Source organism: Mugil cephalus, chromosome 2 (assembly GCF_022458985.1).
Source record: "Mugil cephalus isolate CIBA_MC_2020 chromosome 2, CIBA_Mcephalus_1.1, whole genome shotgun sequence".
Taxonomy (NCBI): domain Eukaryota; kingdom Metazoa; phylum Chordata; class Actinopteri; order Mugiliformes; family Mugilidae; genus Mugil; species Mugil cephalus.
Window position 1 is genome coordinate 225250 of NC_061771.1, and position 11198 is coordinate 236447.

Below are 11198 nucleotides of genomic sequence, written 5' to 3' on the forward strand. Positions count from 1 at the left end.
ATTACAATACTCGTTGCGCTGTTACTAACCACCCGAACACCTGCGTAATGACCTAGAGGTTCGTATGCATGCTTGGCCTCTCTGTAACACAGAAAGTGAGTTAATTACTAATACTACATAAAAGATACATAAAAAAAACTAACACTGGTTGGTGTTAGGCAGTGTTAAATTTAAATTTACTGAGTCAAATTTACACTTACTTAGTATCAGTAGACAAAATATTTCAGTAAAAAAAGAAAAGAAGTAAAGTTTATTTGGAATTATGTCAATACAGATGTAAATAATGAAAGGTATACTTTATATTAAGGTCCTTGTAATAACCATTAATTAATAGGTAATAAGGCCTTTGTAAGTCCTTACAAGATGCTTATTAACATTATTATGTGTTTATAAGCCTATATAAGAGTTAATAATGGTATTATAATACAGTTAATAGGCTATAAGACATTTATAAGGGCTTATAAGAAACTTGTTACCAGCTTGCAAATGCTTAACAATATTGCTCATCTCATCTACTATCAGTAAACTATGCTCTTGTTAACAGTTAACTATGCTTTTTGCAGCTACTGGATCTAAAGCGAGAACAATACTTTATTAAATCTAATAAATATTTCATTATGCATTTATTAATGATTAATATGTTTTTCCACTTCCACATCTAGAATGTGGTCAAGGTTGATATAATGGGAAGAAAAAAAGCATAATACAAGTGTTTCAACTGTGAATGCCAAAACTGCTTTATTTATTGCTGTGGAATAAAAATGCAAAAAAAAAAAAAACAAAACAAAAAAAAAACACTTCAATTACTGTAAAAATTGAGGCAAATTATAGAAACATTGAAACTGACATGACATTATGTTCTTCTTTGACTTCTTCTTCCTCTTCATCTTCTTCTTCTTACCATCCTCCGAGCTTGAGGAGCTTGGAGAGGAGAGTGGAGTCTGAGGAGGAGTTGGTAGAGGATGAGGAACTTGATTCAGAAGATTCAGATAAATCAGAAACTGATGCAACAGGTGCTTCAGGGGATGGCTCACCATTTCTCATACTGGTGTTTCTTGATCCTGTATGAAGACAACACAGTGAAATATTGAAAACAGTAATTATTGACTTACTCTGAAACAGTCTCTCTCCTTGATTAGCTGTTTGATCAGGTCTTCCTGGCATGCTATTTTCATCTTCAGCAGCTCCAGCTCATGTGTATGCTTCTGGAGCTTGGCAGTGGGGGCCATTTGGGCAGCACCTGAGTGCTCTTCTGAGTTTCTTTTCGATGACCGCTTCGCGATTGAATCCGACTTGGGAGATGTTGGGGTCACTGCCTCCATCTTTCAGGCGGGATCAGAACAGAAATAACAATTCAATGGATTATGCCTTCCAGGGCTCCAGGAGGGGTGTATACAGATGCAATAATTAAAGACAGGGGTAAAAATCACAACACAAACCAAAGTATATAAAGTTGAAGAGAAATTAAATGCCCATGCTATTAAAATAATCATAACTCACTAAATTCTATTTTTTCTGTGGTAGCCTAATATTTGGTACAAATATCAGACATGTGGTCATTATAAAGGATATTTGGTGGTTACATTTAAAAAGGTTGGGTTCCATGCGAAAATACCTTATACCTTACCTACATTTATACAGCAGCATTAGTGGCTATAAAACATAATATATTTTTGTTTCCAGCTATAGGTGTGTAGATAATGCTGCAATTTACCTTGCAATCTGTGTTTTCATTATAATGACATTATTATTATTATTATTTTTTTTTTTTTAAAAAGTCATAGTTGCATGTCAGGTGTTTGTAGCAAACAACAAAAAAAGTGTGTGAAAATCGGTTGAGAATTCAATGAGTTTGATTATTTTAATTGGGCAAGCACTTCATTCCTCACTAATATGATAAACAGAGGAGCGACCGACTTGTGACTGCTATCGTGCGTCCATGGATGGGCAGCAACAGTATGCGTCTAGCTTTAGCTTGCTAGCTACGTAGGTGGATGCGTGTTGGACTTTGCACTAACTAGTTAGCAGCAGTTAAACTTACCAGAGGAGTCACCCTCACTATACTTCCTCTTCTGAGTTTCTTTTCGATGACCGCTTCGCGACTGAATCCGACTTGGGAGATGTTGGGGTCACTGCCTCCATCTTTCAGGCGGGATCAGAATGAAGTTCACATCGATCAGGTGTGTGTGTGTGTGTGTGTGTGTGTGTGTGTGTGAAAGCGGGTGTAAGCGATCAGCCGCCCGCTACCTTACACCGGAAACTTCGGTTTTACTGTCTGCCTTCAAAATAAAAGCTCTAGAGCGCAAAAAGAAGCGTCCCACCAAAAGCACCGGAAAGAGAAGGGGGAGGAAAAAATAATTGAGTTTACCAGGATGACACTCCAAGACAAAGTCAGAAAACTGATTTTTGGAGGTAGTTTTCGGAAAAATCTTTGAAGCTAATTAAATTCCTTCAGGAATAATCATAAAAATAATAATAATAATAATTTAATAAAGCATTGTTCTCGCTTTAGATCCAGTAGCTGCAAAAAGCATAGTTGACTGTTAACAAGTGCATAGTTAACTAATAATAACTGCATAATAAATTATATTTTATTTTAGTAAAGCAAACAAAAAAGATTTTTAAAGGCATAATAATGCATAATAAATTTATGATTTATTAGCTTTAATAAAGCATTGTTCTCATTTTAGATCTGGTAGCTGCAAAAAGCATAGTTAACTGTTAATAAGTGCATAGTTAACTGATAATAGATGAAATGAGCAATATTGTTAAGCATTTGCAAATTGTTAACAAGTTTCTTATAAGCGCTTATAAATGTCTTATAGCCTGCTATTAACTATTATAATACCATTATTAACACTTATATAGGCTTATAAATACATAATAATGTTAATAAGCATCTTGTAAGGACTTACAAAGGTCTTATTACCTATTAACGGTTATTACAAGGACCTTAATATAAAGCGTTACCAAATTAAAAAATACATAGGAAAGATATATATATATCACTACTTAAACATTACTGACAGAAGACAATTATAAGGGTTCCACGTCATTTTGACTTCTGTGTTTAACTTCAACAATCTTCCTATTCATTCATTTGGTTTATTATTGTCAGGCTTATAGTTATATTCCATTACTAATAAAGACTACTTGTCAAAGTTCTGTCAGAGGTCTGATTAATATATGAATCATTGCATTTGATTAGATTTTTACTTTTAAAGAATGCTGGAGTTGAAAGATGGTCTCTATTACGGCTGACAGGGGCAACATAGTTTACATATAGCTCAAACTCCCCATTCACCTGTTTCCTCTTCATGATGGCATATCTTTTTTTTATATTATATTTGTGTAATGTGTAGTGTATATTTGTAAGAATCTTGTGTAACAATGTACAATGTAGGTTAAGAAATGATGCATCATCATTAGATACATTCTCTGGAGTTCTGATTCCCAGACAACATTGCTGGCCAGTTGGTCAGAGAGCAACATATTGCCAATTTTCTCTCCTAAACTTAAATTCTGAATTTAGATTTTTTGTCAACATATTATCTTGTGTGATACTTTTTTCTGTGTATGTGCATTTTGTCTACTATTGGTTCAAAGTCCCACCTCTTCGAATCAGTTGTATACCCTATAGTCATGGTGAAAGAAAAAAGGACACATTTTTTCTAGATCAAATTTTAATTTATAAACATCATTTTTCAGCTTTGAGCCTGCAGTACACAAAGCAAAGGTCACAAGAAATAACACACTCCATCACAAATACAGTTACAGTTGCCCTGGAATACTCCATCTCTCTCTTTCTGTAGTTTCCAATGTTGTCCTTTTTATGTCCAGCTCCACTAGTTCCAGATTTCCTTTTCTCTCTGAATTTTGACTTCTTTTAGCTCTGTCTGTTACTGCAGGTGTTCTTCATACATAATTCTTACAGTCTGCGAATTCTTTTGAAGAAATGTCAATTAGCAGCAGTATTTTGCATCACGTAAATTTACTTCAGCATATACTCAATGTTACCAGGCTGCCTTTGAGGCTGTGCAGTCTCTGGGTCCTGTAACACATATTTTTATTAGCACTACATCACTGACTTTATATTACTTTGTACTAAATAAGCAGGAGATCTCCACAACACTGACATGATACCTCAAGCATTCTGGAGTCCATCTTTTAGTGCCTCCTGAAGGGCCAGATCCTCTGGCAGAGTTCATCAGCCAAAGAAACAGCCTTGAGCGTGTCACTCGAGGCTCTGTCAGAGGTGACTGTTATATTCCTTTGCGCAGGAGCACTTTCAGTAAGTCGGCCTGGTCAGTAAGGAGTGCAAGTGTGTGGAACTCAATACCTGAGGAGATTAAACTGCTCACGACATACAAGGGCTTTACAAAAAAACTGAAAACGTGGCTTATCAACACCTATAGCTGCCAACACTAAAATATGTTGTGATGCTCTGATGTTTTGATGTTATGATAAAATGTTGTGTTGTATTTTGATTTTTTTTTTTTTTTTTTTTTATTATACAGTAAGTGTTGTTTATGTATCTTGTATTATATTGTACATGTATTGTATGCTTCTTATTGCCTTTTTTACATCAAGGCCAGGGGACTACAGATGAAAACTAGCCTTCTGGCTAATTCTGGCTTTTTTAACCATGGGTAATCATGTGTTCTATGAAATTGCACTGTCCCTTTCTTAAATAAACAGTAAACTAACCATGTGTCAAGTGAACTGAGATCTCGGCTGACCAACAGCCTAAAAGCCTGGTACTAAGTGTCTGATCGGAACTTGAATTAATGGAATTTAGAAGTATGATATTATGATTTAAAAGTAATTTTGATTAAACATGTTGATTTTCAGTGATTGAATGTTATACATAGAGTGTAAGATGAATAATAGTTGAAGCAATGTAACCAGTGTTTGTGAAATCAGGAGCAGAATAAGAAAAACAGGATACTGATGTCAGGCAGTAGGGCAAAAAGGGGAACTGAAACCTGTTGGCTTGAAGACAGGTCAGAACATGTCCAAACATACAGTTAGTGGAAAAGTACAGAAAATAATCGAATGTCCAAGTATTAATTAATAAGTCATGAATGGAGGTTGCAGGCTGGTTTTTGTGAAGCGTCTTGAGACGATTTGTATTGTTATTGGTGCTATATAAATAAAACTGAATTGAATTGAATTGAATTGAATGTAACACCCAACAAGTATTTTATGGGATTTTCACCTCGGACACGGACTGCGTTGCATGTGGACTGAGCCAACTCCCTTGCAGGGCTATTTTGGCTTTAAAGTTCTGTCTGGATTCCCCCTGCCTGGCAGTCGAAGATTGGATTATCTTTCACATTTTGGATTTCTATTCCTTGCACTTTGTACGAAGTCGAGGGGACCTATCGGATTACCAATTGTGAAGGGCTTTAAGGGATTTACAGAGGGATAGAAACATTGTTCAATAGGACTTTCCTATTTTACCGACTTGAACTGTGGCAGTAAAAGGGCTGGATTTGGGTGTGGTCGCATCGGCCATGCAATTCACTCGACGCCTTTCCTTCCATAAAAGGATTTTTGGACAGATTTGGACATTTTCTATAGCCCTACTCCATCCATCCAGCTCATAAGTAATTCTTTTTTATCAATATTTTCAAATTAGAATATATATATTAATCTGATTATGAATAACATTTTAACAAATATCTGATTTTGGTTTTGATTGATTTCTTGAGCTGTTTCTTGAACTCTGAGGTCAGAAGATTTTGTTGACAATTATTTCTCCTTTTTCACTAGTACAAAAATAGTCTCATGACAGTAAAACTATAGGCAACTTGAATGGTAGCTCCGGGGGACGTGAGGAAGTGGCACAGACATCAGGATTAAAGGTGGTTAGTAGCCAGGTGAGTTACCCCGGCTACAGCTTCAGTAGTGCCATCATTGAATTCAGTTGGGGTAATACTGACATGAAGCCGTAACCCTGTATAAACGGAGAAGCTGTCTTACCAGTACCTGTGGGATCTAACACATGTCCCCAGAAACTGCAAGAAAATTCTAAGTCAGATAGTATAACATGAACAAGTGTGTTTGATTTCTAGTAGAACTGAACCCCTTAAGAAGCTACTATGTCCTGTTGCTGGGACTGTCCATCACAGTCCCTCCTGGACCCCTCCATCACTGGCACCCCTTTATTAACATCCACTGTCAGCCCTTCTGCTGGGGTCAGCTCCTGGCTGGGTGGACCATCCCCGGTGTCAGTTTTATGTGCTTTTTTCTTGACCGTTAAAATCATACAGAAATACATTGTCAGCAGAATATTCTTGTATTTAGTTTTCACCTAAACCTGAACCTAAAACACTTTAATGGACTAATCAGCTGCACATCCTTTAACTGTAGTCTATATATGACCGTTCCAGTGGAGAACAGTTTATCAGTTGTACATGTTCGGGCTACTTAAGCATTAAACTGGTCCACTATTGTCTGTCGGGCTTTTTCCCTCTCCTTTTTAATTGTTCTGGTGTTGCCATTTTTCCTTATAATGTTCTTTAATTATAATTATTAATAAACGCGCGTCCGTTTCCCATTTTCCTATCGGTGATTCTGTGATCGAACATAAACACGCACTTATCCTAACAATCCACACCTGGCTTGATGCTTGATTAAGCCGCGTCTTTTCTTTATCCTGGCTCAGCAATCGTGCGACCGATTAATCCAAGAAAGCACCAACAAGGTTTGGTCAAGCCGGGCTTGCTCACTTATCCCGGATGTCTTTATCCGACTTTTGTGCAATATCCCCCAGATCGTCACTGTTCTAGATAAGTTCATCTGGATGAGTTGAGGTTAAACCGGATAAATTGAGCTAGCTTCGTGATACAGGCCTCGGGTTCATCAAACTCTGAGTCTACTCCAGAACTCTGAGTTGATCTACTCTGAGTTAGAAAACTCTGAATTTCCGGTTTCAGAAGAGCGGATTTTTAGTTTAATCAACTCGGAGTAGTTTTACCCGGAGTTAAGCACGTGTGCCACAACTCTAAAAAGCCACCATCAATGTCGCCCCGATTCAACAAGTCACCATGGCAACGGGGAAACGGCTGGGTCAAAAAAAAGAAAACAAGAAAAAAGAAAAACAACTCCGTCACCTGGAGCAAACTGACGAGGATATGATCAGAAACTCTTTGTGGACTGTCCGTGAAGACTGACGGGAGAAAAGTCTACCTCTCCTCTGCTTCAGAGAGGGGCAGCTTTGCACTTCAGTCTCTGCTTCGGCCCCGACCGAAGACGGACCGCAGAACACGTTGTTAAGGTGTTGTAGCACCTTGTTAATCTCACGTTTCTTCTCAGTTTAATCAGTTTTGTTGTATTTAGCGATTAACTATGGCCACTTTCTCTCCCTCTGCTTCTCCTTCTCTCTCCTACTCGTCGTGCCACATGTTAAGCTACTCCTCTGCCTCCTTTAGTGTTAATGGTAGCTGTAATAAATGTAATTTATTTGTAGCATTGGTGGCGAGGCTCTCTGAATTGGAAGCACGGCTACACACCATGCAAAACCCAATAGCTACTCCAGCGCCCTGTAGTTGGTGTGGGCCGACCAAGCGCAGCCCCTGTTAGCATAGCTCCTGTTAGCTGTCCCCCTGCAGCTCCCGAGCAGCCGGGAAACCAGGTCACGTTTCTAACAGATTTTCCCCACTCAGCGACACACCCGCTGAGAAACCAACTCTGGTAATTGGCGACTCTATTTTGCGGAACGTGAAGTTAGGGAAACCAGCGACCATAGACAGATGCATTCTAGGGGCCAGAGCGGGCGACACCAAATCTTAACTGAAACTGCTGGCTAAGGCTAACTATGGTACGATTGTAATTCACGTCGGCAGTAATGGCCAACGGTTACGCCAATCGGAGGTCACTAAACTTAATGTTGAATCGGTGTGTAAGTTTGCAAAACTGTGTCGGACTCCATAGTTTTCTCTGACCCCCAGCCCAATATGACCAGTGACGATATGTATAGTCGCATGTCATCATTCCACTCCTGGTTATCTAGGTGGTGTCCAGCCAACGACGTGGCCTATGTTGATAATTGGAACTCTTTCTGGGGAAAGCCTGGTCTGATTAGACAAAATGGAGTTCACCCCACCTTGGCGGGTGCTTCTCTTATCTCTAGGAATTTGGTCGATTTTATTAACCCCCAAAACCATGACAACCCAGAGTTCAGCCTAGGTGGCAGAGTTGCAGTCTTAGGCGCCTCTCTGCTGCTTCTCTAGTACTGTCTCACACCCATAACTCCCCAAACTCCATAGGTGTTCTGTTTTCTCTCACATTTTTTAAATGGGAAAAATAACAATAGAGGAGTTATTCATAGGAACCTTATACAAATCAACACAAATTCACTAGTACAACAGAGCAATAAGAAAATTAAATGTGGCCTTTTGAATGTCAGGTCTCTCTCATCTAGATCACTTTTAGCGACCAGTTTGATAACTGATCATCACATTGATCTGTTTAGTTTGACTGAAACGTGGCTGCAGGATGATGAATATGTCAGTTTACTGACAGCACGACACTTAGCACGACTCTAAATCTAGTTGCTCCTCTGAAAAAGAATATAAATTGGAGGCGGGTAGCTCCATGGTATAATTCACAGTTGCATAGTTCAAAGCAGGTAATTTAAAAGCTGAAAAAAAAAATTGGCATTCCACTAATTCAGAAACCTCTGTAGGACCTAGTCAATATTTGGATTCTTTCTTTCTAATTGATCTTCCTGAGCTCACTTCAGTTATTACAGCATCTAAACCATCAACTTGTCTTCTAGATCCCATCCCGACTAAGTTGCTCAAGGAGGTTTTTCCATTAAAAAATACCTCCATATTAAATCAGATAAACTTATCTTTATTAACAGGACATGTGCCCCAGTCTTGGGCAGCAGCAAACTGCTGTAATTAAACCATTACTTAAGAAACCCACTCTTGAACCAGATGTTTTAGCCAACTATAGACCAATTTCCAACCTTCCTTTTATCTCTAAAGTTTTAGAAAGGGTTGTTGTCAATCAGTTGATTGATCATTCAAACAGAAATGGTTTGTTTGAAGAGTTTTAGTCGGGTTTTAGAACTCATCATAGTACAGAAACGGCTCTGGTTAAAGTTACCAACGATCTCTTCATGGCTTCAGACGATGGACTTGTCTCTATACTTGTCCTGCTAGAACTCAGTGCTGCATTTGATAGTCAGTGCGTTTACATGCACGTGAAAAAAACGAATTATTGCCTTAATCGGACTATTATAGGAGAACTTAAGTGCATGTAAACACGTTACTCCGATTAAAATTGGAGTTCTCATTATCCGATTGAGACACCCAGATAATGCGATTGAATCAGACTTTTCAATCGGATAATGCGTGTGCACATACTCCACGACTGCTGCGCTGGCGTGGGACCCCGGAACAAAAACGTCCAAGAAAGCCAGTCGCAGAAGAAGAAGAAGATAAACGGAGCCGTCTGAGGGATAGCGCGTATCTTACCTGCATCAGAAATAGCGCGGACATTACGTACAAGATTAAAAAAAGTACTAATATCCGTCTGGTTGTTGTTTGAGATGCCGGTCTGCCGCATTTACGACTCTAGTTTATCATATCACGTAATAGGTCAACCCGGAAATCAGGCCGCACGTGATATTAACCCGCTGAAAAGATACGTATCGCCACCTAGTGTGGAAGAGGTGAATAGTTATTCGATTTTCTTGCACTGCATGTAAACTGAGACAAGGACTGTAGCGAGAATGTCGAATTTTGAGCATAGCTCGATTAAGCTCTGCATGTAAACGCACTGACTATTGATCACAATATTCTACTAAAGAGACTTGAAAGTGTGATCAAGATTACAGGAACTGCATTACACTGGTTTGAATCCAGTGTGTGGAATAGAGTTTCTCAGGGTTCTGTGCTAGGACCAATATTATTCACATTATACATGCTTCCCTTAGGCAATATTATTAGAAAGCACAACATAAACTTCCATTGCTATGCAGATGATACCCAGCTGTATTTATCCATGAAACCAGATGAAACTAATCAACTGGTTAAACTCCAAGCATGCCTTAAAGTCATAAAGGCTTGAATGACCTGTAATTTTCTACTTTTAAACTCAGACAAACTCATTGTAATTGGCCCAAAACATGTCAGAGATTCATTATCTAAGCACCTGGTTTTGTTGGATGGCATTGCATTGACCTCCAGTACTACTGTGAAAAACCTTGGTGTTATATTTGACCAGGATATGTCCTTTAATTCTCACATAAAGCAGGTGACCAGGACTGCTTTATTTCACCTTCGTAATATCATCAAAATTAAGAACATTCCTTCTCAGAGTGCTGCGGAAAAAATAGTTCATGCATTTGTGTCTTCCAGGCTGGATTACTGTAACTCATTGCTGTCTAGCTGTCCAAATAACTCTTTAAAAAGCCTCCAAAAGTGCAAGAGCACTGGCAGGAATTAGCAAGAGAGATCATATTACTCCAGTTTTAGCTTCTCTTCATTAGCTTCCTTTAAAAAACTAGAATTGAATTTGAAAAGGCCTAGCTCCATCATATCTGAAAGATGCACTGAGGACATGCCCTCTCCTCTCTCTTCTCTGGTTCCTGTCCTCTAATATCTTATGATTTTATTTTATATCTCATCATTTATTTTCTACTACTAACACTGTGTTTCACCCCCCCCCCACATCTGCTGCCGTGGCCTCATCAATCAGCCCAGTCCTCATGGCCTGGAGTGCTGTGTATAAGACCTGTGGAGCTCTATAAACTATATCTGCCCCAGTCTTCATGGCCTCCTCCAGTTGTCCACTCCTACCTAGATGAACAATTCACCAACCTGCCCATGATTCCTGTTATACTCACAAACTGTCACATAAGATCATCAGCTATGTGTTATATCACTAGATCCTATGTGTTTCCTTCATCTTGATGTATGTATCTATGACAGAAGTTTGTTTATCTTGTTTCTCCCATTCTTCTTTTCTCTCTATCTTCTCTGTTTCTACGCGGTTGGCCTTTGGCAGATGGGTCCCTCCATATGAGCTGGGTTCTGCTCAAGGTTTCTTCCTGTTAAAAGTTTTTTCCTTGCCACCATCGCCCTCAGGCTTGCTCTGGAGGTTGCAAGCTGGTTTTTGTAAAGCATCTTGAGACAATTTGTATTGTTATTGGTGCTATATAAATAAAATTGAATTGAATT

General features: G+C 38.8%; 1 long non-coding RNA gene across 1 annotated transcript; it reads right to left on the reverse strand.

Annotated features, from left to right (window-relative positions):
- Nucleotides 1-712: 712 nt before the first annotated feature.
- Nucleotides 713-2224, reverse strand: LOC125004380. The gene is made up of 3 exons (XR_007112326.1): nt 2042-2224; nt 1113-1322; nt 713-941 (listed from the first exon to the last, which is right to left on the reverse strand). It is a non-coding gene; the product is annotated as an uncharacterized LOC125004380 (long non-coding RNA).
- Nucleotides 2225-11198: the final 8974 nt, after the last annotated feature.